The 25529-nt window shown below is 41.6% G+C and overlaps 1 protein-coding gene across 6 annotated transcripts in view; it reads left to right on the top strand.

The window, feature by feature from the left end:
- The first annotated feature begins 491 nt into the window (after positions 1–491).
- OSBPL3 (oxysterol binding protein like 3) overlaps positions 492–25529 on the top strand; it is a 171872-nt gene continuing 146834 nt past the window's right edge. For 4 of the 6 annotated variants that reach the window (XM_015081003.3, XM_015081007.3, XM_015081006.3 and 1 more), the window contains exon 1: positions 492–632. The gene's annotated coding sequence lies outside the window, so the exon portion shown is untranslated. The remainder of the gene's footprint in view (positions 633–25529) is intronic. The other 2 variants (XM_015081004.3, XM_027075138.2) reach the window with 2 other exon arrangements.

Below are 25529 nucleotides of genomic sequence, written 5' to 3' on the forward strand. Positions count from 1 at the left end.
TGCCACTCGACCAACATTTATTGAGCTCCCACAGCACGCAGGTTGCGCGCTGAGCTGCCAGTAGCCCCTCTTCGACGCTGCGGCAGCTCTCCCCTCCTTCCGCCCTTCCCACCTGCGGAAAACCAGGGGTTCCAACTGCCCCGACTGCGTCACGGAAACCGCTCGCTTTTTACGAGACCATCGCCCCACCTCCTTCCTCGGGTCGACTCCCGATTGGTGGGAGTGTGGTCACTTTGCCACGCCTCCCGCGGCCCTCCTCTGTGTGGCTCCTCCCCCACAGGCTCCTCCTCCTCGTCCCGCCCCTGGCTGTGCTCCTCCCGCTAATCTACTGGCGGCGCGGAGAAGTTCTGGGCAAAGTACTGGGAACCGGCTGCGCCTCCGCAGCGCCGGCAATCCTGGCATCGCCGGGGACCCCAGCGCACCGCGGCCAGTAAGCGGCGCGAACTCCGGCCCCGCTGTCCACCCGCTAGTGGCCGTCCCCGCCGCCGTCTATTGCTGCTGGCACGGGAACTGTCAGCTGCGCGTTGCAGGGGGACCGGAGAAGCCGGCTTTGCCTCCTCCCGGGTCTGCGGGCGAAGCCGGGAGACGGGCACTGGAGAACTAGGCGGAGTCCCCGACGGCGGAGCGTGCAGGTAAGCGCCGGGACGCTCGCCAGAAGGGTTCTGGGGTGGTGAGGGCCAGAGGCGGTGCTGGCTCGCAAGGACCCCGGTTTGAGGGGCGCCAACAGTCTCGGTAGGACCAGAGTCTGCCTCCTGTCGCTCCTGGCTGGTGGGGCAGCCCCGAGCAGGAGAGATTGCTGTCGGGGCCGGCGCCAGCCTCCGGGGAGGTAGGGCCGGGGTGCTGCCCACCCTAGAGCTCCGTCCTGGGAGGGACGGTTTGGCCAGGATCGACGGCGAGAAGGCTCGGAGCGCCGGGGCCTGGGTCCGGGCGCCGGAGGGTTCGGCACAGAGAGGCTGTCCTGGGCAGCCGAGAGGCGCGGCGCTGGGGCGAGAGGCACAGGAAACCTGTTTAAGTGGGCCAAGCGCGCGGCCTTACCACATCCGCGGGATGGGGCGTGCTGGGGGGACGCGGGCGACGCTGGCCTTGCAGCGCCCGGCTCGCCTGGGTCCTCTGGCTCGGCCCGCCCCACTCCCGGTTTTCCCGGCTGAGGGCATCCGCCCCTTCGGGCCTTCCAACGTCCTGGGAAGCGTTTGCAGCCTCTAGAGTCATCGGAGGGCATAATGGTAGATTGTTCAGATACTTCTTAACCGGGTTAATGAACTTGCCAGCCACCTTCTGCACACTTGTACTCTTTCTCCCCCGTTTCACAAACTACCAGGCTCAGTCGGAACCCCTTAGCCGAGGGGTCTGTAAAGTTTGTGCATCTGAAGGGGTCTGTGCTGAAGTGCATCCGAAGCCTCCCCCGCCTCCCCCTCCCCCGCCGATGTTGCACTGAGCCTCAGATTTTGAGAACTGGGTTGAGTCGTTTAGAAATATTTTAAGCTGCAGCTGCAAAAGAGATCCTCACAAAGACAGGAAAAAATGTAGGTCTGACTTCTGATATCGACACTCTACCCCTAAGCATCATACAAGATGAAGTTCCCCCTTCTGGCCAAAGGAGACCACTCACGCAGGTCTGGGCAGAAATGCACCTAGCTAAATGACGATTCCCCCTCGCTCCCCCCCCCTCCCCCCCCCCCCCCCCCCCCAGCTTGCTAGCACCCACCCCCCTTCCCAGTTTGGTGTTTCTCATAGCTCTGAAACGATCGCCTTGGGCTGTTTACTGTCTGGCTTCCCCTACTAGAATGGAAGTTCCAGGAAAGCAAGACTGTCATGTTCATCGCTGCATCCTCAAAGTCAACAACAGTGCCTGCAAGAAAAATTTATGAAATAAACGAATAAAAACTTCTCTGTAAAATATGAAGAATGGTGATTACATAGCTGGTTTTGATTTTCATGCTTTTTTATCCTTTTTTTTTTTCTATTCAGAAAATTAACAAATACCAGTAACTACTATTGTTTGAGTACCTACTAAGAACTGGATATGTGCTGGAAACTTATATTGATTACCTCATTAAACATTACTGTAATGTTATTATTAGGTATTTCTAAGCAGATGGGACGTTAGGCTCTAGCAGGTTAACTAATTTCCCCAGGATTATCCTGGCAGAACTAGAATTCCATTCCGTTTTCTGTTGTGCTGGACCACTTCCAAGAAATTAAAATGTATTTTTCACCATTAAAACCAATAGATGATTAGCTTTATTTGTTTTTTTTTAATTTTTTTATTAAATTTTTTTTTACATTTATTCATTTTTGAGAGACAGAGTGAGACAAAGTGAGAGTGGGGGAGGGACAGAGAGAGAGGGAGACACAGAATCCGAAGCAGGCTCCAGGGTCTGAGCTGTCAGCACAGAACCCGACGCCGCGGTTGAACCCACAAACCGTGAGATCATGACCTGATCCGGAGTCAGACGCTCAACGGACTGAGCCACCCAGGTGCCTCTGTTTAACTTTATTTGTGACAAAACTGTATTGCTTAGCCAAAAGAATATTTGTTGCTTTATCATTGAGATAACAGTTTCAATAATAGCTAATAGTTATGTTGTAGGGCAGATACTACCAGGCTGCAGTAGGTTGTATGATCTCATTTAATTTTTACCATCTTATAGGCAATGTTGTGAGGTTGTCTCCGTTTTTTCAGATCAAAAAACCGCAGCCTAGGTTCAGGAACGTGCCCAGGGTCAATAGTAAATTGCTGAGCTCGGTTTTGTCAATGGTTTTTCTGACTCTAAATCTTTATTTAGATCGTTCAACTACATAGAAATCTCTCCTGTTCCCACTGTTTAATTAGTTGTTAATTTATGATAGGGTCCAATGATACAATATATTAAAACCATGTGAGGTTGGGCTATAAAGTTATCACTGACGGTATCAAGTGTCTAGTTGTACTATTTTCTGAATTGTTGAGACTCTTACTGCCATTGATTTTTGTGGTTGAGTTTATGGTTTTGTGGGCTTGGTAATGGGGGACTTTTAATAATATAAAAGGGAAGGAGATTCTTCTTCCACCTAAATCTAAATTGAACCTTTCACTTAAATCTGAAGAGAAATCTGATGGGTTTTATTCACTGTGGTAAATGAACTGTGAACGCAGTAATGCTTTATGCTTCTTAAGGAAAGTGCTGGAAAGACAGCTAGTTCCTCTGTTCCCATATGTAGAACAGAGGAGAGTCAGAAATCACTACTAATTCTAAAAGCTTCTGCAGCAACCTTTTAGTAAAATAACTACATTTCAGCTCTGTACTCTTGTAATAAAACTGAGGGCAAGGAGAAGTTAGATAAGAGTTTTAAGGTTACCATGCCTAAAGGGCTAATGGCAAAATAGGGTGGAAAGGAATTTGCGATCATTTGTTTTTCTTCTTCCATTCCCATTTTAGGGGGTAATATAACATTTTTCCCTGCATGAGAGTCTGGATAATCCAGTTTTATAATGTGCCTCTTGGCAGTACTATATTTTCTTAATGGTTAATTCCATTTTAGGAGTACTCCAGCAAGGGTTGGGGAACCCTCTAACCCAGAATGTCCACAGAAGTGATGGGGGGGGGCGTGCACAGGAAGATAGAGCCTTCCAGGAATAATTGAGAGCTGTCTAGTTCTCTGTGCATTTCTTTTCTGTCTACATCTTACTCATCCGCTTTTTAACCCCTTTCTTCTGGAAAATTCCCTCTTGACTTTCCAGTCACTACTGTTCAGGCCACGTTTAAGCTCACCCCAACTCTCGTCCCTCTCTTCCTCAGCATCTTTCACACGGATCCATTCCCATTGCCCCTGCACCATCTCAGTTCGGGGTCTTAGGGACTGTTGCACTGTCCTACCATTACTTACAGGCAGATTTTCCTCCGACAGTGTCTCCTTCATATCACATTCAGGTCAGTGCTTTAAGTGCTGTCCTTATGTTGCTAAAACTTCCTGAGTGGCTTCTATAGTTAATAGTAATGACATTAATAACAGCAGCAGTAGTTGCCAAACGTCTTGTGCCCTATTGTCATGCGTGCCGTATATGAGTTACTACCTTTAATCCTCAGAGCAACACCAGAGCAGGCACTGTTATTATAATTCCAGGTCGGGGTTGGAAAAGTTGTGCTCCAGATGAGGCTGCTTCACAGCTAATACAGGTGGATCTGAGCCTGAAACGCCAAGTCCTTTCTCTTCCCATTTAAGTGTAGAGTCCCCAGCCTATAGTCAGGATTCTGCAGCCTGGGCTCAGGGCCCGCCTTCCCCCTTCATTCTCCAACTCTGTGCACCGGCAGCATCTGAGCACTTTATTCAGCAACTGAGCATTTTGCCTTGGCCCATACACTCTCGTTGCCTAGAAAGCTCTTTCATTGTCTCTAGCTGTGAAAAACCAACTCTTTAAAGGCTGAACTCATAAGCCACTTCTGCCACAATAATGTCTTTGAACTTAATCTCTCACAGCATTTGAAAAAAAAAAATGAGCCCTCAGTTTAGTTTCTGACCACCGAATATGTTGGCTTCTTTCCTTTAGTACTTTGTTCCTTTCCTACCTCTGCCCACCCAAGCAATCCCCCCACCCCTCTGCCTCCTGGCCTAGTTATTTATTCAAATGTATTGCTTCCCTTACTAGATTGTAAATGCCTTAAAAGCACAGCTAGTACACTTTCCTCATATTTCTGTTCCTCAGATCACTAAGTGTGGTATCCTGTCCACAGCAGGTGCTCAGTTAAAAAGAGAATATGAAAGGATTGTATTTGGTTATATTCTGTTAGAATATTCTGTGAAAAATGTAATTGGAATGTGGCATTTTGTTTCCTGCTTTTTGATCCACAATATTGTAATGCCTTCATCAACTTACGATGAAGTAAAAGAAATCCTAGTTATTTAAATCCCTGGGGAAGTACCTATTCTGATTGTTTTCACCTTGGAGATATTGTAAGGAGATCTCAGACCCATTCACAAATAAACATTGTAGAATAAATGCCTTTTATATGCACTATTTTTTCATATATATGGTGGTGTTATTAAAAATGAATTAAAACTGTTATGGAATTTGATCTATATTTTGGTCAATTTTTTATTGACAAATGAGCATTTCACATTTGTAACCTGATTTACCAGAACCTTTGTGAATCACCTCTGGCTCACAGTTCATCATTCATCACTTTGCTCTGTGGTTTCCAGTCACATTGAACTAAATGCAGCACCCTGCCTGTATCCCCAGGGCTATGCATAATGTGCTCTGGCCTCCCCATTTTGCACAAACTTCCGTCTTTGTAATCTCTTCTTTCTCACCCATATTCACCTGGTTAATTCCCACTCGTCCATCACATTTCAGCATGGATGTCACTTGCAAGAAGTCTTCCTCTCCCACCTCCAAGTTAAAGTTGGAGAACACTCTTGCCACTCTGCCTACCCATTTTATGGAGAGCCATTATCATACCGTTTTGTAACTGTTGATCACTTGACTGAATCTTCCTTGAAACCGCTGACTCTTGTTTGACTTACATTAGAATCCCTTAGGGATCTTTAAAAAAATTTTCCCTACCCAGGCCCCACTCCCTAAGCTTCTGGATCAGGTGGCTGGGGGTAAGGAGGGTTGGTCACTGGAATTATTTTGTTTTAAAGGACTATTCTCATTCTGTATTATAGCTGGGTAGTATTCCAGCTATACTGGAATAGCTGTTTAAATAACAGCTTTATGGAGATATTCATATTTTATACAATTCACCCACTTAAAGTATACAAATCAATGATTTTTTAGTATATTCACAGGTGTGTAACTATCACCATAATTAATTTTAAAACATTTCGTCACCCCCCAAAGAAATCCGCCCCTATCTGCAGTCTCTTCTTTCACCCTGAAACCACTAACCTACTTTATGTCTGTATGGATTTGCCTATCCAGGACATTTCATGTAATTGGAATCACACTCTGTGGTCTTGTGTGCAGCTTCTATCAGCAAACATATTGTATTCAAAGTTCATCTCTGTTACAGCATGAATCAGTACTTGATTCGGTTTTATTGCCTAATAACGCCCCCATTGTATGTAATACCATGTTTTATTTATCCATTTGCCCATTGATGGAACTGTTATTGTTTATTAAAGCTGCCTTGAGTGGTCCTTTTGTGCAGGCAGGAACTAAGCCACAAGTTCCTTTGAGTCTTGTTCGTGGTTGTGTCTTGGGACTAGACCAGTGTTTGACGCAAGATAGATGTGGAATAAACATCTGAATGAAGGAAGCATTTTACTAAAAGTACAACTCCTGTTATGCTGGTGTCATCAAAAATGTCATTAAAAAGAGATCCTCATAGTTGATTGTTTAGATTCCAATTTGAACAAATGTACAACTGTTAAAAAAAAGATGAAGGAAATTTGAACATGGATGAAATGCTATGATTTTTAGCATTTGCTTCAAAATAATCTGAGGTTGGGGAGAGAGTTTAGAGGAAACAAGGCTGTCTATGAGTTAATGATTATGGAAGTTGGGTGATGAATTCATGGGATTTAAAAAAAATATTAATTAATTAATTTATTAATTTACATCCTAGTTAGTTATCATATAGTGCAACAGTGATTTCAGGAGTAGATTCCAGTGATTTATCCTCTATGTATAACACCCGGTGCTCATCCCAACAAGTGTCTTCCTAATGCCCCTTACCCGTTTAGCCCACCCCCCTTCCCAAACTCCTCCAGTAACCCTCTGTTTGTTCTCTATATTTAAGAGTCTCTTATTTTTTGTCCCCCTCCTTGTTTTTATATTATTTTTGCTTCCCTTCCCTTATGTTCATCTATTTTGTATCTCATATGAGGGTATGAGTGAAGTCATATGATTGTCTTTCTCTGACTAATTTTTCTTGGCATAATACCCTCTAGTTCCATCCATGTAGTTGCAAATGGCAAGATTTCATTCTTTTTTTGATTGCCAAGTAATACTCCATTGTATATGTATACCACATCTTCTTTATCCATTCATCCATCGATGGACGTTTGGACTCTTTCCATACTTTGGCTATTGTCAATAGTGCTGCTACAAACATGGGGTTGCATGTGCCCCTTTGAAACAGCACACCTGTATCCCTTGGATAAATACCTAGTAGTGCAATTGCTGGGTCGTAGGATAGTTGTATTTTTAATTTTTTTGAGGAACCTTCATACTGTTTTCCAGAGTGGCTGCACCAGCTTGCATTCCCACCAACAATGCAAAAGAGATCCTCTTTCTCCACATCCTCGCCAACATCTCTTGTTGCCTGAGTCAGTAATGTTAGCCATTCTGACTGGTGTGAGGTGGTATCTCATTGTGGTTTTAATTTGTATTTCCCTGATGATGAGTGATGTCAAGAATTTTTTCATGTGTCTGTTAGCTGTTTGGGGAATTCATGAGATTTTTAGTACTATTGTCTATATTAGCTGTTTACTAGGGCAGCCATGAGCCACAAATGGCTGTTGAGCGCTTGAAATGTGGCTAATCCTTATTGAGATATACAGTATGGGTAATATACAAAGAGTGCAAAAAAGAATAAGATTATCTCAATATTTTTTGTTTATATGTTCAAATGATAATATTTTGGATATATTATGATAATATATAATTAAAACAAATTTTACTTATTTTCTTTTACTTTTTTAAACTGGTTTCTTAAAAATTAGAATTCATATATGGGTCATATTACATTTCTTTTGAGACAGTGTTGGTCTATACTTTTGCATATGTTGGAGATTTTTCGTAAGTTAAAATCAAAGACATTTGAATTTTTTTTAAAGTCTGTAGTAGGGGCGCCTGGGTGGCTCAGTTGGTTAAGCATCTGACTTTAGCTCAGGTCATGATCTCACGGTTCGTGGGTTCGAGCCCTGCGTCAGGTTCTGTGCTGACAGCCCAGAGCCCGGAGCCTGCTTCAGATTCTGTGTCTCCCTCTCTCTCTGCTCCTCCCCCACTCAGGTTCTGTTTCTCTGTCTCTCAAAACTAAATAAACATTAAAAAAAATTTTTTTTTAAAAAGTCTGAAGTAAAATATTTTTCAGAAATGATTCCTCTTATATGAAAATATTGATAAATATGGATTTATTCAAAGATCATTCTTTGTAGAAGCTTACAACAGGCAGACTATAGCCTTGTACAGCCCTTCCTGGGCTGCTTGTATGTGAAAATTTAAAAATTCTTTTATAATAGATGGAATAGCAACGTAAGGGAGTTGTTCCTTTAGTTATTTATCTGATTCTTTTGTTTTAAAGTTGATTAAATATTTCCTTCATCTTGGAGAAATACAGAAAATGCAATGGTAACTTCATTGTTCTTAGTCATAGTGTTATAGCCTGAAGTTGAATTTTTCTGGACTTGATTTATAGTCACTCTGCCTAAATTTGTTTGTGAGTCAGAATGTGATTGTTTCTAGGCTCCCCAAGACCCCTGAAATACGAGTGGAATATGATTCTTAAATAGCAATACATGGATTTACAGCTGAGAAACACATTGCCTTCATATAAAATTTTTTAGACGATTATCATGTTGCTCTCTGAATGTCTGTGTTTACTCCTGGAGAGTGGACCTGAATTGAAAAATAGCTTTACTGTAAGCAGAACAGAATTAAATCACCATGAACAGCCCAAGAGATCATCAAGGGATCTGTGACTGTCAGTATAAAATCAAGTTTATTATTTTGTTTACTCTCTACAGTTAACATATTAAAACCTGACTTTTCAAAAATGTGTGGGTCACTTTTCTCAATATAACATTTCTCCACATATGTATTAAAATATAGTGCCATTAAAGATTTCTACACTTATTTTCTTTCTTGGTATCAAATGTTATAATACAGGAAATGTAAAGTTACAGTGTAAGTCTAATAAAACAAATTTCTTTCCCCAAATCATTTGTGAATGGGCAGTGATCTTACATGTTTCGAAGCAAGAGTTATTTTTTAAATCTCACTAAATAATATTATGTTTTTAGTCTCACAGACATTATTAAACTTGAAGTAAATGCCTCCCTGGAATGAAAACATGGAATATGATTTCTGCTCAGACACGTAAGAACTATTTATTGAGGACACACGCTGTGTCGGGTACCACATTGTGTACATAGGATATGGTGATGAATTGTCCAAACGTGGAACCTCCCCTCGAGGAGCTTACAGTTTCAAAGGGGACAGAGATATTAAACAATCACAGAGAATTTGTTTGTTACAGTGGGGATAGGTGGCTCAAAGGGAATGAGTCTGGATTTTAATTGGGGCCCTGGGGAGGAAAGTTCTGTTTTTCTGTAGGTCATGATTCTGTAGGTCTGTAGGCTGCTGATTGTCTGAAGAAGGAGGAGGGGAGAGAATGGGGTTCGGGATCCCCCGAGGATGATGGTCCAAGCAAAATTTTACCCTTTTTGTGTCTTTGTACTGCTTGCCGGAGGCCAGGTGGAACTGACTAGAAGGAGGGGTTTAATGCCTGTCCTGAGCTTTTGAATTGCTTTCTTTGTTGCTACACAAGGTTTGTTTATTTGCTGCTGGGAATTGAATCCAAAGTTGAGTTTTTACCACCTTTGTAACTGAAACTGAATGAGATATAACAATCTGTTCTCTAGCATAGCCATGAAAGTAGCTTAAAATCATTTGCTGGCTCAAATTCTAGAGTTGCTCCGTTGTCTAGCATCTGGGATGCAGTGAGTGTGGGGTATTTGAAAGCCTCAAAGAATATGGGGAAGACCCACGTGGGTTTTTTCCTCACAGGTTCAGGACTGCTTCAAGCAGATTTCTGCTGTCTATAGAATTAACTGAGGTGTCCTTTGGAGTCATTGGGGAATTTGGAGCCATGCTGCCTTTAAAGGCATATAATTACAAAGAATAATGAAAATAGCAATGGCACCTAGTAACTGTGAAGCACTTAACCACGTGCCAGCCCAAGTGATTTGCTTATACTATCTTGTTAGATTTTCAATAACTTGTAAGGTGGCTGTCATCATCTTAGTTTACCAATGACTGAACAGAGGCTCAGGAGCGATTACTTGCTCTTTAGTAGTCCAACATCCACTTGCCCTTCCTGATTTCCATTTGAGGAATCACTTCTTTGCCTATAGTTTGCTGAGTCCAGAACCAGGGCTCCATTCTCCTTGGCCATGGGTGGCCCTGTGAGCCAGGCCAGTCACATGCCTCTTGCTGGACTCCGGGTGAGTGCCAAGGGCCATGGAGATTCTGCTGCTGAGGGTGTGTCCTGACAAGTCCATTCCTGTCTGTACCACATTGTTGTGGCCTGGCTTCCATTCCCAGGAAGCTATGCCAGTGCTGGCCTCTCCAGCCTCCTCTTAAATTCCTTAAACTGGTTGTAGAGAGCAAAATGGAGTCTCACATGTCAAGCAGGGGCCTCAGTCAAGCAATGACGCAAAGAGTTAAAGGTACTGCAGCTATGAGGTATCTCCGGGACCAGCATCAGCTGACACCCCAGAACTGATAACAAACAGAAACAGAGGAGGTCTGCAGGGACCTATGACCGATTGAATCCCTTTAAAAAGGGGAGGATTTTTGCAGCAAACTGTCAGATCCTTGAGTCCTAACCCCTTAAAAAAAGACAACTGCTGCTGAAAAGAACCGAGATCCTTCCTGCTTGAACATAATAAGCAGTTAGTGCCCAGAGCTGACCTGGGCCTGCCCAAGGCCTTATCTCAACTACATGCTCGCAGATTGACTTCACATTTGGTTCGTTAACTTCCTACACCCTTCTGTTGTCTCTTGTGTGGTTTGTCTTAGGTTCTGCTCTGTGTGCTGCGTAAGAAGGCAGGTTTAATCACATGGTGAAATGTCATTGAGTTTGGAATCCTGAACCTGCTTTATAATTATGATTAACTTTGCTTTAGGATTGAATAAAACCGACATCGTGGAAAGACACAAGTTGTATGTGCGCCTGCATAGCGTGCTCATGACACTGGTAGTTTTCCAAGATACTGTGTTTGGTTTCATTTGCCAGGCTGGTTTCTTTTGCTTCCACTCAACCCCTGACTGTCACAGGCCTAGAGTGGCTTAAGTAGTTTACTCACAGTCACTAAGGGAACAGTCTGGTCATTCTGCTTCTAATGCCAGGCCCTTGACCAGAGGGCCCCTCAATGCGGGGAGAGCACTGGACTGGGAGCCAGAGAATGGATCTAATCATCGCAGTGTCTCTACCTTGGTGGTCATGGGCCATTCACTACCTTTTTAGGATGAACTGGATGGACAAGAAAAAATCTACCCATATCTAAATGACACCCAGCCTGAGAAGATTTCCTTCTCCATGGGATTTTTGGACATACTGTGTCCTAGTTTCTAAAGGCTTTCAATTTGAGGTTTGTGATGTGGTTTGAGGCAGTGGTTTTCAAAGTGGGTTCTAGCAGTTGCTGTATCAGCATCACCCAGAAGCTTGTTAGAAATGTGGATTCTTGGGTCTCCCCCAACACCTACTGAATCAGAAGTTCTGCAGGTGGGCCCAGCAATCTGTGTTTTTACAAGCCCCTCGGGTGATTCTGATATGCACTAAAGGCATTTTCATTTCATTAAAAACAATTTCTTGTGCATGAGGTGCTACGTAGAAGCAGGGAGCATGAAAAAATTAATTGGTCACAGCCACTGCTCTTAAGGAACGTTGTGAGAGACAAGGAGGGGTGGTCCTTGCTGTGAACAAGGTATTGCCATGCTAGAGAAGCGCAGAAAGAGCAATGTGAGGTGCTTTTGCAGAGAAGTGGGCATTTGAGCCAGGCTTCAAAGGACACATAGTATTGGGACAAAGGAAGGGAACAGAGGACTGTGTAGAAAGCACATCCTGCCGAGAATGCTGGATGAGTCAGGGTGTAGCATTTTTAAGGAGTGAGGAACCTTCTAGTATGATGATAAGGACTGTTTTAAGGAAAAGTGGACTGTTTTTTATGGGAAAAGTGACAGGATATGAGAATGGAGAGGTAGGTTGGGGCCCAACTGGAGTGGATCCTGGTCTCATTCTGTAGACAGTGAACAAGGAGGTGACATGGTGGGAGCTATCTTTGAGGAAGTATTCTATAGCTGGTGGAGAATGTCAGAGGCTAGGAGTGCTGGCACGGTGAGCCCGAACTGGGGTGGTAACAATGGAGAAGAAACGAATGATCACTCAGAAACGCTGGAAGGTTAGGATGACGGCCCCTTGGAACTCCAGGGATCTGAGGGATGGGGTTGAGGGAGAAGGCAAATAGGATCCAATGGGAGATCATAAGCAGAGTTGGTACAATCAGGTAAAAATGTTAGAGCCTTACATCGTAACTTCCACTAAAATAAATTCCACATGGATGCAAACCTTAACATTGAAATAACTTGGAAAAAAACCAAAATGTCATTTTAATGATAATGGCGTTAAAAAATTCTTTCAAGATATGACACAAAATCTAGACCTTATAAGACAAAAGATTGAATCATTTGACTACGTATAATGTTTGCAGGGCCAGATTTTTTTTTTTTTTTTTTTTTTTTAAACTATGTCAAGAGGTGCCTGGTTGGCTCAGTTGGTTTAGTGTCTGACTTTTGATTTTGGCTCAAGTCATGATCTCATGGTTCATGAGATTGAGCCCTGTGTCCAGCTCCACACTGGACAGCATAGAACCTGCTTGGGATTCTCTCTCCCTCTCTCTTTGCCCCTCCCCACCCCTCAAAATAAATAAAGTAAACTTAAAAAAAAAAAACAAAAAAACAGAACAAACAACTACGTCCAAAGGCATACATGATACGCTATGTAGAAAACCTGAAAGACTCCACCAAAAAAATTACTAGAATTGATACACGAATTCAGCCAAGTTGGAGGTTATAAAATCAATGTACCGATATCGATTGCATTTCTGTTTAATTAATTAATTTATTTGGAGAGAGAGACACACACAGAGATGCAGAGAGAGAGAGAGAGAGAGAGAGAGAGAGAGAGAGAAAATCTTAAGTAGGCTCCATGTGCAGCGTGGAGCCAGTCGGGGGCTCAATCTGATGACCCTGAGATGATCACTGGAGCTGAAATCAAGAGTTGGTCGCTTAACTGACTGAACCACCCAGGCACCCCAAGAAATCTATTACATTTCTACACACCAATAATGAAGCAGCAGAAAGAGAAATCAAGAAATCAGTCACATTTACAATTGCACCAAAACCGTAAGATACCTAGGAATAAACCCAACCAAAGAGGTAAAAGATATATACTCTGAAAACTATAGAACACTTATGAAAGAAACCAAAGAAGACCCAAAGGAAAGGAAAAACATTCCATGCTCATGGATTGGAAGAACAAATACTGTTAAAAGGTCTATACTACCCTAAGCAATCTACACATTTAATGCAATCCCTATCAAAATACCACCAGCATTTTTCACAGAGCTAGAACAAACAATCCTAAAATTTGTATGAAACCACAAAAGACTCTGAATAGGCAAAGCAATCTTGAAAAAGTAAAGCAAAGCTGGAGGCATCACAATTTTTGACTTCAAGCTGTATTGCAAAGTTGTAGTAATCAAGATAGATGGTACTGGCACGAAAACAGACACTTAGATCAATGGAACAGAATAGAAGATCCAAAAATGGATCCACAACTATATGGTCAATTAATCTTTGACAAAGCAGGAAAGAATATCCAATGGAAAAAAGACCATCACTTCAACAAACGATGCTGGGAAAACTGGACAGCTACATGCAGAAGAAAGAAACTGGACCACTTTCTTACATCATACACAAAAATAAATTCAAAGTGGATGAAAGACCTAAATGTGAAACAAGAAAGAATCAAAATCCTAGAGGCAAACACAGGCAGCAACCTCTTTGACCTCGGCTGCGGCAACTTCTTACTGGTCTCTGGCAGTAAAGAAAACAAAAGCAAAAATTAATTATTGGGACTTCATCAAGATAAAAAGCTTCTGCACATAGAAGGAAACAATCAACAAAACTAAAAGGCAGCCAACGGAATTTGCAAATGACATATCTGATAAAGGGTTACTATCCAAGACCTATAAAGAACTTCTCAAACTCAACACCCAAAAAACAAACAAGCTGGTTAAGAATGGATAGAAGGCATGAATAGACACTTTTCTAAAGAAGACATGCAGATGGCTAACAGACACATGAAAAGATGCTCAAAATCACTCTTCATCAAGGAAACACAAATCAAAACCACAATGAGATATCGTCTCACACCAGTCAGAATGGCTAAAATTAACAACACAAGAAACAACAGGTGTTGGTGAGGATGTGAAGAAAGGGGAACCCTCTTGTGCTGCTGGTGAGAATACGGACTGGTGCAGCCACTCTAGAGAAGAGTATGGAGGTTCCTCAAAAAACTAAAAATAGAGCTACCATACCATCTAGCAATTGCACTACTAGGTATTTACCCAAAAGATACAAAAATACACATTCAGAGCAGTACCTGCACCCCGATGTTTATAACAGCATTTTCAACAATAGCTAAACTATGGAAAGAGCCCAAATGTCCATTGACTGATGAATGGATAAAGAAGATGTGATATTTATATACAATGGAATATTGCTTCACCATCACAAAGAATGAAATCTTGCCATTTGCAATGACATGGGTGGAGCTAGAGTGTATTATGCCAAGTGAAATAAATCAGAGAAAGACAAATACCATATGATTTCACTTGTATGTGGAATTTAAGAAACAAAAGAGATGAACATAGGGGAAGGGGAAAAAAAGAGGGAAGCAAACCATAAGAGACTCTTAACTATAAAGAACAAACTGAGAATTGATGGAGAGAGGTGGGCAGGGGATGGGCTAAATGGGTGATGTGTGTTCAGGAGGGCACTTGTGATTAGCACTGGGTGTTATATGTAGGTGATGAATCACTAACTTCTAAACCTGAAACCAGTATTACCATATATGTTAACTAACCTGAATTTAAATAAAATCTTGAAATGAAAAAAAGAAAACTATGTCAAAGGCAATCAATAAACTTAGAAATATAATTTCAATACATGTCACAAAGATGTAATTTCATCAGGATATAGAGAACTACAGGGGCATCTGGGTGGCTCAGTTTAAGTGTCCTGCTTGATCTTGGCTCGGGTCATGATCTCAAGGTTTGTGGGTTTGAGAGTTGTGTCGGACTCTGTGCTGATGGCGAGGAGCCTGCTTGGGATCCTGTCTCTCCCTCTCTTTGCCCTTCCCTGGTGTGCACGCATGCACGCTTTCTCTCTCAAAGTAAGTAAATAAAAAAAAATTTTTTTAAGTATATAGAGAATGACAACAAATCAGTAAGAGAAAGAACAGTTACTATAGAGACAAAGAATATGGACAGTTTACAAAAGAGCACACAATTACTCTTAAACATATGAGAACCTTAACCTCATAAATAAAAAGAGAAATGCCAATTAAAACTTTCATAAGATGCTGTTTCCAACCTATCAGTTTGACAAATATAATGAGATGTGTTAACACTGTTGGCAGTAACCTATTTGACGACTCACTATTTAGGGTGGATGGAAGTGAAAATGGCCCTGTGTAGCGCTGTTGGCAGGATCTATCAAAATTGCAAATGCATGCACCCTTTGAACCCGCCATAACAATTCTATGAATTTTATCCTACAGATATGTGTATGTGCACAATGACCTATGTGGAAAGTTACTTATTGCAGCATTGTTCAAATAAATAAAAAATTGCAAATAATCTAATTGTCCATCAGTAGGGACTGGTTAATAAATGATGGAGCAGTTAAAAAAGAGGCAGCTCTACAGCTGCTGATTAGGAACAATCTCTGAGAATATATTTTGTATCTATCTATACATAGACATGCACATATTTATGCTTTTGTACACACAGTCCTAAACTGGTGGGCTGAAGTCAGATTTTACCAGCTTGTGAGAACCAATTGTGTGCATCTCTTTTTAATTCCTTGGTCAATGACTTTGCATTGGTTGTTTTGACATTGGCCATGGTGGGAGTCTTTACACCATGGAAATCAGCAAAGGCAATAAATCAGGGCTTTTGTTTTTGTTTTTCCAGAGAACTGGTTGGTAAGCAGGTATTCTGATACACATACCTGCTGTGTATCAGAAATATAAACTATCTTTTGAAGGATCCGGAAGAGGTTGGTAACATCAGATTCCCCAAGAAAAGGAGAATAGGTGGCAAAGGACAAGTGTGAGACTGAAATTGTATCTCTCAAATTTGGTTCCACATAAATGTATTATTCTGCAGTAAATATTAAAGCAAACAAAAAAAGTAACTCTAGAATTTCAGGCCTACATGACTATTTTATTTAAGGTGCCATGAACACTATAAGGGAAAATAGAAAGGTGAATAGATTTTAGGGAAAAAGAATGCTTTTGGTTTTGAACAGACTAAGCTTGAAGTATATGGGTGACATCAGTGGAGATATCCAGAAGGTAACTCAGAAGAGAGGGTGAAGCTGGCCGTCACCTCTGTGAGCCTGTGGTTTTAGTTGAAATTATGGCAGTTGAGGTTTCCAAGGGAGGCCCAAGCTGTACAACCTTTTGGGCAGATGTCCGGAGAGAATGGGGGATGGATGCATGTGGTCCCTTGGGGAAAGCCAGCTAAGCGGTAGGTAGGTTGGGGAAGGGTAACTAGTCATAAGGTAGGAGGACCATATAATGATAATAACAGTAGCTTTCTTTAATGGATTATCTACAAAAAGTGAGACACTATTCTCAGTACTTTTTGAAAAAATGTTACCTGATTTAATTCCTGGAACCACTCAATGGCGGGGGAGGGGAGTGTTACTTCCATGATTGCCAGTGAAGGCAGGAGAGTAATTCCAAAGAGTAAACTTGGAGAGAGCTCCTGGGGGGGGGGATGTTAATAGAGCAGGTGGTAAGATTTTAAAGGTCAAGACATTTCAGGCCGAGGGAGTATTGAGCAATGGCCGAAGGAGATGCTGTCTGATGTAGCTGGAGGATAGAGATGCAGGGAAGCTTGAGGGCAGTGCACGGCTACCCCGTTTTCTGCATTCGGAGAGCCACAGAGTGTTTCTGAGCTAGGGAATATGCTTTCACTAGTCTGGCTGGTATTCAAATGCTGTGTTACTGTGTGTTCATTGGTGGGGAGGAAGGATGGTGGGAAACAGGAGAAGCTAGATCATGTAGATGGCCTGTGAATACAGGTATTCCGAGTATCTGCAGGCAGGAGTTGTGATGGTTCACTCGGGGCGAATTTACCTATGAGATAGGGATGTCGTTTATCTTGTTTCTTTTCATCTGTCACTAAATTATGGGATGCAGTCTCTATCTTCCAGAAGACTGTCAGTGAGGAATAAGGAAAGTGGAGGTGAATGAAGGAATGATTATTGGGTGACATATATGTTTAAGCATATGTTTTCTTTGTGAGTTGTGCTGAGACATAATATTTCTGTCTCCAGACACAAGCAAGTCCTGTGTCTGTTCTTCTGAGAGACACTGTTCGTGCCAGCAGCTCTCCTACCTTGTAAATATACCTGTGCACAAGCAGCGTGAAATTCACCCTAATTAGGTGTTTAACTCCATCTTTTTCTAGCCCAGTATTGTCTTACGTTTATTGTATGTGTATCCTTGGGAATAATATCAATAATGAGTTAACAAGGAAAAGGGTAATAGCTGTGGCCTAAACGTGGTTCCGGAAAGGATTGCATGGACTTCATGCAAACCTGCTAACATGCGGCTCTCTTGACTGGTAATTCCTGTTTTTCTAGTAGTATTCTAGTTTGTTTATTACTTTTCATTCTGCATTTTTTGTGCCTTGCTTAAGGGCCTGGAAGTCTCTTTTGTTTTCTGGCATTTAAAGGTTTTGTTTTCATAGGTGCATATAGATAGGGTGGATGGATGTTTATCTACCTTTTCTGATCCACAGATTAAGACACCTTGTTTGACAAATTTGCCTGGGACCAGAAAGACAGAATGTTGGAATTTGGGTGTTTGTAAACTGGTGTATGGTCCCGAGAGGTGCCCTGATTTTCCTTTATCGCTAAGAATTTCACAGATTACTTGGGAAAAATAACCATGTACTTGTGTCTTGCTCTAGTTAGTTAACTCACACTGAGGTTTAGCATATCACGGACTTCCCTACATCCCTGTGGATAATACTGTTTCTCCTCCACTCTCTCAGGAGTTATGAGAATTAGCCAAGTGTTAGTAGATGTGAGGGGGTTTCTGGAGAGTCACATGGTTGCTAGTTGGGCAGGAAGCCAGCTAGAGGAATGTGGCCCATGTGAATGGGCCTCACAGTTATCACGATTATCTGTCATTTTCTCTGGGGAGGTGGGTCCAAGCTTCAGCAGCTCCAAAATGACCTTCAGGGCCTGTCAAAACACAGGTTACTGGCCACCACCCCCAGAGTTTCTGATTCAGTGGATCTGTGGTGGGGCCCGAGATACTGTGTTTCCAAGTTCTCAGGTGATACTACTGCTGTTGGTCTGGAGACCCCTTTGAAAACCCAAATACTGGTTCAGTAGGCAGAAGACTGAGTTTCAGTAACCCTGAGTCTACTCTGATTTGGGAAGGGACCAGAGAATTCTGGTTAACATCATGGTTAGGTTATCATAACCCCCATATCTTATATGGTATTTCCACATTTGTAACTCACATATGTACTTTGCTTCTCACGACAAAACAACCCTGTGAGGTAGGCTGGACAGGTGTTAAACCCTGTTACATAGTTGGGGAAAATCAGACTGAGCACCTTGGTAAGTTGAGTGCGAATTGCAGAGCTGAGACTGCGTCTAGATTTTCTCACTGTAGCTTTAGAGTTCCTTCTAGTTTCACTAGCCTTTAAAGCCACTGAAAAGCTTAGAGATTAGCTGCTCTGATAATGCTCAGAGTTTGTTTTAGTCACCCTCCAACTCCAAAATAGCTTTTTATTTTAGAACAGTTTCAGATCTCCAGAAAAGTTGTGAGTTCCCTTATGCCTCACACTCAATTTCCTCTGTCAATTCTGTTGGACATTTTGAAGGTCCATTTGTCACAGTGAATGAACTAACACTAATACATTATTCTTAACCCAAGTCTCTACTTTGTCCATATTTCCTTGGTTTTTACCTGCTATCCTATTTCTGTTCCAGGATTCCTTGTTTTTTATGCTCTTGACAGTTTTGAGGCATGCTGGCCAAGCATTTTATAGAAGGTCCCTCACTTGGGATTTGTCTCTTGGTTTTCTCATGATTAGATTAGTGTTAATGGGTTTCTGGGAGAAAGATTACAGAGGTGAGGTGCCATTCTTCCCGCATCATATTGAGGGTACATACTGTCAACATGATTTATCGCTGTTCGTGTTGACCTTGATCACCTGGTTGAGGTAGTGTTTGCCAGGTTTCTCCACTGTCCCGTCACTCTTTCCCCAACCCACTATGTGCAGTCCACACAGAAGGAGTCGGGGGTTATGTTCACCTCCTTGAAGGTGGAATATCTACATACATTGTTTGGTATTTTCTGCATGTGAGGTTTGTCTGTCTTCCATTTATTGATTTATTCAGTTAAGCAGTATTTATATCCGTGTGGATTCATGGATATTCATTTTACACTTTGGGCTATAATCCAATAGTGCTTTATTTATTTTGTCACTATAATTGTACCAGCTTTGACTAGTAGGTGCACTTTCAGTTGGCTCTTGTGTTTTTTTTTTTTAAACATTATTATTTTTTTAATTTTTAGAAAGTGAGAGAGTGGAGGAGGGGGTAGAGTGAGAGAGAGAGAGAGAAAAAGAGAGAGAATGAATCTTGAGCAGGCTCCAGGCTAAGCATGGAACTCGACACAAGTCTCAATCTCCGGACACTGGGATCATGACCTGGGTCGAAATCAAGAGTTAGATGCTCAATCGACTGAGCTACCCAGCCACCCTTCCTGTGTTCTTCGGCATAAACCCATCGTTGTCGGTTTTTTGTTTTTTTTTTTTTTTTTTAACATGTTCTTACTTTTTGGAACTACAAGATGCTCTAGACTCATCTTGTGTGATTCCTGCCTCAGCCCTAGAATAGTGTTTTTAATGTTGGTCTTGATCCACTAAATTGATTTCATCATCTGCTACCTGAGTCACCATCCGCAGTGAAAACACTGATCCATTTCTACCCATCACATGTGAAAAGTAAGGAAATCAGCATCTTAAACAGTGAAATGGCTTATCCAGGGTCATGCATAGTTGGAAGCAAAGCTGGTGCCAGGACCAGGTCCAGGTCCTCTAGACTTCCAGTCCTGGGTCTTTTCTATCATTTTATGTTGGCAGATTTTCCACTCAGAACCTAGTTCAGCACAGTCCCACCTCACCCACATTGTGCATAGATAGTCAGATGTGAACTCAACCGGATGTCCTGCTGTCTACTCACAAGAGATATAAGAGAGTACTGGCCAGATTCTTTGTGGAAACTGCCATGGCAAGTGTGGGTTTTCCAATTAGAATGGGATTTTGTAATGGTGGACAACTTACAAACCAGTAGTATGTTACTGCTGACATTAGCGCTTAGCAACTGAGGTTCAATCATACGACTGGCTTCTGTTCTCTGGGGAAGTGGAGACAGAAGGGAGGTTCGTAGAATTCATGCACTCTTCAGTGGAGTTCTCCCCTTTCAATGGAGGAGGCAGAAAGAATTGAATTCAAGCAGCAAAAACCTTCAAATTTTACTTCATCCTGTGAACTCCTGGGATGCACAAAGACAGAGCTGAACAAAAAGGTTTTTGGTGTTCTAAAGGCCCAAACAACCTGTTATTAGGAGCTGGTGTGAATAATCAATTACCCTGAGAAGCTTATTTTCCTCTGTGGGAGGAAATAATCCAGTCACCAAAAGGTTCCTAAAATGTAGGGAATAATAAGGGACAAACTTATTTCATACCCATTTCTCAGAATGTTTCATTTCAAAAGGTATTTTTAAAAAATTTAATAATTGAGGGGCGCCTGGGTGGCTTAGTCAGTTAAGTGTCCGATTCAGCTCAGGTCATGATCTTGTGATCTGTGAGTTCAAGCCTCACGTTGGGCTCTGTGCTGACAACTCGGAGCCTGGAGCCTGATTCGGATTCTGTGTCTCCCTCTCTCTGACCCTCCCTCGTTCATGCTCTGTCTCTCTCTTTCTCAAAAATAAATAAACGTTAAAAAAAAAATTAAAAAAAATTTAATAATTGAGGGTGAGTTCTCTGGCTGAAAAATTATTCCTACAAAGGGGTTTAAAGGACGAGGGCAGTAGTGATACATTAGGGCATTTTGTTTGTAAGTAATGAAACCCATTGAGCTTAAAGACAATTTAAAAGAAAATGTGCTGGCTTATGTTGCAAAAAGTCCTAGAGTAGGTCTACCTTCAGGCATGGCTGGATCTAGGGGCTCAAACCATGTCATCAGGGCCCTGTTTCTTGCCAACTTCCACCCTGTTCTTATCTGGCCTCATTCTCAGGCAGAATTTTTGCACCTGAGTAGCTCTTAACAGCTACTGGCTTATTTCCTACATGCCAAGCAACTGTATTCTGCAGATGTTTATTGCCCCCGATTGCCCCTGCCTTTAGTCATGCTCCTAGTTCTGAGCCAGTGACTGGAACCAGGGTTACCAGGGCTGTCATTGGCCAGGTGCGTGTCTGGTGTTTCCTGTGGAACAGGGAAGGGGAAGTTTAGGTGCTGGTACCAGACAGATGAATTGGCTGGACAAGCAAAAATAATGGATGTCCATTCTTCATAGTGTTGTTAACCCTAGAGTAAATGCTTGGTGGGTGAGTAAACGCCCAGCTCTCATGCTCTCTATACATTTGTTGATTTAGTCCCTTCTCAAGCTACTCATTTATTTTGTGGACTTGTGAGTTCTTTTAGAGAGACTTCCTAGTCATTCCTTGATTAATGTACTAACTTGACTGCCAGCCCTCGTTAGGCCTTCAGCAGATACTCTTCTTGCTGTTTTTGCTCATTTCAAGGCCAGTTTCAGTTGGTCTTGGCTAGATGATGGTGATCCTCTCTTTGAACCTATGTCAAAGCTAAACAATTTATGATTGGTTTTGGCAGAATAGTCAGCATAGATGCCTGTAATAAATCTGCTTTGCTATTGGGGGAAGGGAGGTAACTTCTGATCTTTTTTTCCTTACTGCTATTTCTAGCTCAGATCAATGTAGTTACTTCTAGTCCTTCTTTCTATAAAGGGAGACCAGTTTTTATTTTTTATCATTACATAAGCCAAGAATTATAATAAAAAAATTTTTTTAATGTTTATTTACTTTTGAGAGAGAGACAGACAGACAGACAGACCGAGCGCGAGTGGGGGAGGGCAGAGAGAGAGGGAGACACAGAATCCTAAGCAGGCTCCAGGCTCCGAGCTGTCAGCACAGAGCCCCACGAACTGCTAGATCATAACCTGAGCTGAAGTCGACGCTTAACTGACTGAGCCACCTAGGCGCCCCTACATGAGCCAAGAATTATTAGTTCCAGGTTTAAGAAAAAACTTACCTGAAAGTTTGATTATGCAAATCTCTTGCTGGTTTTCCTTGTTGCTACCTGCCTTCTGCAAATTTCACTGCTTATTAGCACCTTTGCCTGAAGGTAGATAAGATAAGATCAAGGAATCTATGTAATTAAAACTTTGACAGCATCCCATCTTTTTTCTTTTCTTTTTTCCTGGAGGGCTACCTCCTTGGCGATGTTTCTGTGCAAAACCAGTTTGTACGTTGACCAACATGAACTGTGATGGATTATGTGAATTCTCCTTAATCATCTTTCTCATGTCGAGTTTGAATGTTGACTGCAAAGTCACCTCCCTCTACTAGTTGCCTGGACTTCAGCTCTTTCTCTTTGCTTTCTTGAGTCCTGTTGAGGTCAAGTTAAACATGAAGTAATGTCAAGTTCAGAAGAGGATAAGTGTTTGTGTCTGTTCATCAGTCTTGGAGTGTGTGTTATTTTTATATTTCACAGCCAAATAGAAAAGATTTTTCTTTTAAATTTTATTTATTTTTGAGAGACACAGAAACAGCGCAAGTTGGGGAGAGGCAGAGAGAGAGGGGGAAAGAGAGAATCCCAAGTAGGCTCCACACTGCCAGCACAGAGCCCAATGCAGGACTTGAACTCATGAACTGTGAGATCATGACCTGAGTTGAAACCAAGAGTCAGATGCTTAGTCGACTGAGCCACCCAGGCGCCTCCAAATAAAAAAGATTTTTAAAAATCTGCCTTCATTAGCACAGACAATTGAGTTTACATTTATTTTGTCTATTTCTGTGTTTACTTGAAGCACTGCTTGACTGGTTCAGTGCCATTAATTTTTTAATTTCCATTTTGAATCTCTAAAGTATTTGTATCTGGGCTATGGTCGAGATTCACAAAAACCATTTTGATTAGGTTTCTCATTCATGTATATATACTACATATGCAGGGCATGCCTTTGTATTACGAGAATATTTTTAGAACACTAATGAAGTGGAAGGGTTTGTGTTTCATTTCCCTTGGTTTTCCTCTACTCAGACACCTGCATTTGCCATTAATTACTACTCCCATGGCACTCTCTCTTTCTTTGTCTGTTGTGCAGTGTTTTAAAATAATACTGGGACAGAAGCAGGGTTCTGAGGCACATATCTGCATTGGAATAAATAGTTGGTTTTTTCTTAGTAGCTCAACAGAAGTCTCATTTAGGAGTAATTGCTATTTTTGTGCATTTTAAGGAGCTTCTGTTTCTTTTCATCTTTTCTGCAATCTTTGCTTATTCCCTATAGCTGATCTCCTTTGGTCATCTCATTTTTTTTTTCCTTAATCAAACAATTCTGAATACCATTTGCAGCTCCTGCCTTGTTTCAGAAATAGAAAATTGCTTTTTCTGGGATCTCTTCTTAGCAGTAGGCTCTTGGGTCAAACCAATGCACATCATGTGGGTTTCCAAGTGGCTGGTAATCACCATGACATTAAAAAGAACCCATTTATTCATGAAAGATATTTTGGGAGAAATATATTCTCTTTTGGAGGGTTAGCCTATTGCTTGTATTTTAGGTAAACTTTTTACCGAGGTAGAATACATGTGCAGAAAAGTATACAAAGCACCAATGTATAGTTTAATGAGTTTTCATAAGGTAAACACATCTGTGTAACCAGCATCCAGATCTGGAAAACCAGAATATTATTTGCTCCTCAAAAGCTCCCTCATATATCTCCCAGTCCCTATGCCTACTCCAAAGGGCTTTCTTGATTTGTAGCACCATCAGATTAGCTTTGCCTATTTCTGTAATTTATATAAATAGGATCGTATAGACTCTGAGTGTGTGAGGTTCACTCATATTCTGGTGTGAAATTGTGGTTTGTTCATTTCCATTGCTGTTAGAATTCCATTGTATGAACGTACCGAAATTGATCAATTCTATTGATAGAATTTGGGTTTTTCCCATTTTAGACTGTTATGATGAATGCTGCTGTACAGCTTTTGGTGAGCAGCATGTGTGCTTTTGTGGAGTATATACCTAGAGTAGAGTTTCTGGGCTACAGGGCTGGCATATATGTAGCTTAAATTGATTTCCCCCAACAGTTTTCTAAAATGGCTGTACTCATTTGCATTTCCTCTAGTAGTATATGAGAGTTCTAGTTGATCTATATTCACACTTGACATTTTTTGTCTTTTTCATTCCAGCCATTCTGTTCGTTGTTTAATGGTATCTTGTGATTTTTAGTTTGCATTTCCTTGATTAATAAAGAAGTCAATTCCCTTTCCTTGGGCTTATTGGGAATTAATATATTGCTTTACAAAAATACTTTGATCTTACTTATGTTCTTTAGTCATTTAAGTCACAGCCAGGATTTTGGTGTTCAAACAAACAAACATTAAACAAAAAACTTAGAAGAAGGCTTTACTAGCATTTATTAAGTTGTGATGTGATGTTCTAGGCCGAAGAACAAGTCTCTAGATCTTTATTTTATTATCCCCATCATTAGATTTACAATATTGTTTTGGAAGGTTAAGGATACACATACAATTAGAAATTCATGGTTTCTGTTTCTTTCTTTTTTTTTTCTTTAAGTTTGTTTATTTAAGTAATCTCTGTACCCAACATGGAGCTTGAACTCATGACCCTGAGATCAAGAGTCGCATGCCCCTCGGCCCAAGCCAGTCAGGCACTCCCACAGTTTCTATTTCTAATTCAATCTTTCATCTCACATTAGTTGAGCAAATGTGTTGGACATCATAGGGGATGCTAAGGTGGAGAATTTGGTGTTAAACTTTAAGAAGCTCCTATATGTACATAGCAGAGTGAAATGATGCTATATAAAGTTCTAACACTGCGCCCTGGGCTCCCTAAGGAAGGAGGAATTAAGTCCTGTGGGAGGAATAAACAACGAAATGCCTTTAAATTTGACTGTCAAAACATTTTGTGAGTGGAACTGGAAGGAATGGGCATTTCCCAAAATGTGGCCCATTTAGGGGTAGCAAGCAGCACAAAGTGCCTGAGTCTTAGAATGTGCAGAGGGATATCGAGGAGGAAAGTTAAATAAATTTTACTTAATATTCATAGAGCGACTATCAATCAATAAAGGACCAAAACAACTCATTAGAAAAAGCAAATTAAAACACACAGAGAGGGGCGCCTGGGTGGCGCAGTCGGTTAAGCGTCTGACTTCAGCCAGGTCAGGATCTCGCGGTC

Source organism: Acinonyx jubatus, chromosome A2 (genome assembly GCF_027475565.1).
Source record: "Acinonyx jubatus isolate Ajub_Pintada_27869175 chromosome A2, VMU_Ajub_asm_v1.0, whole genome shotgun sequence".
NCBI lineage: Eukaryota > Metazoa > Chordata > Mammalia > Carnivora > Felidae > Acinonyx > Acinonyx jubatus.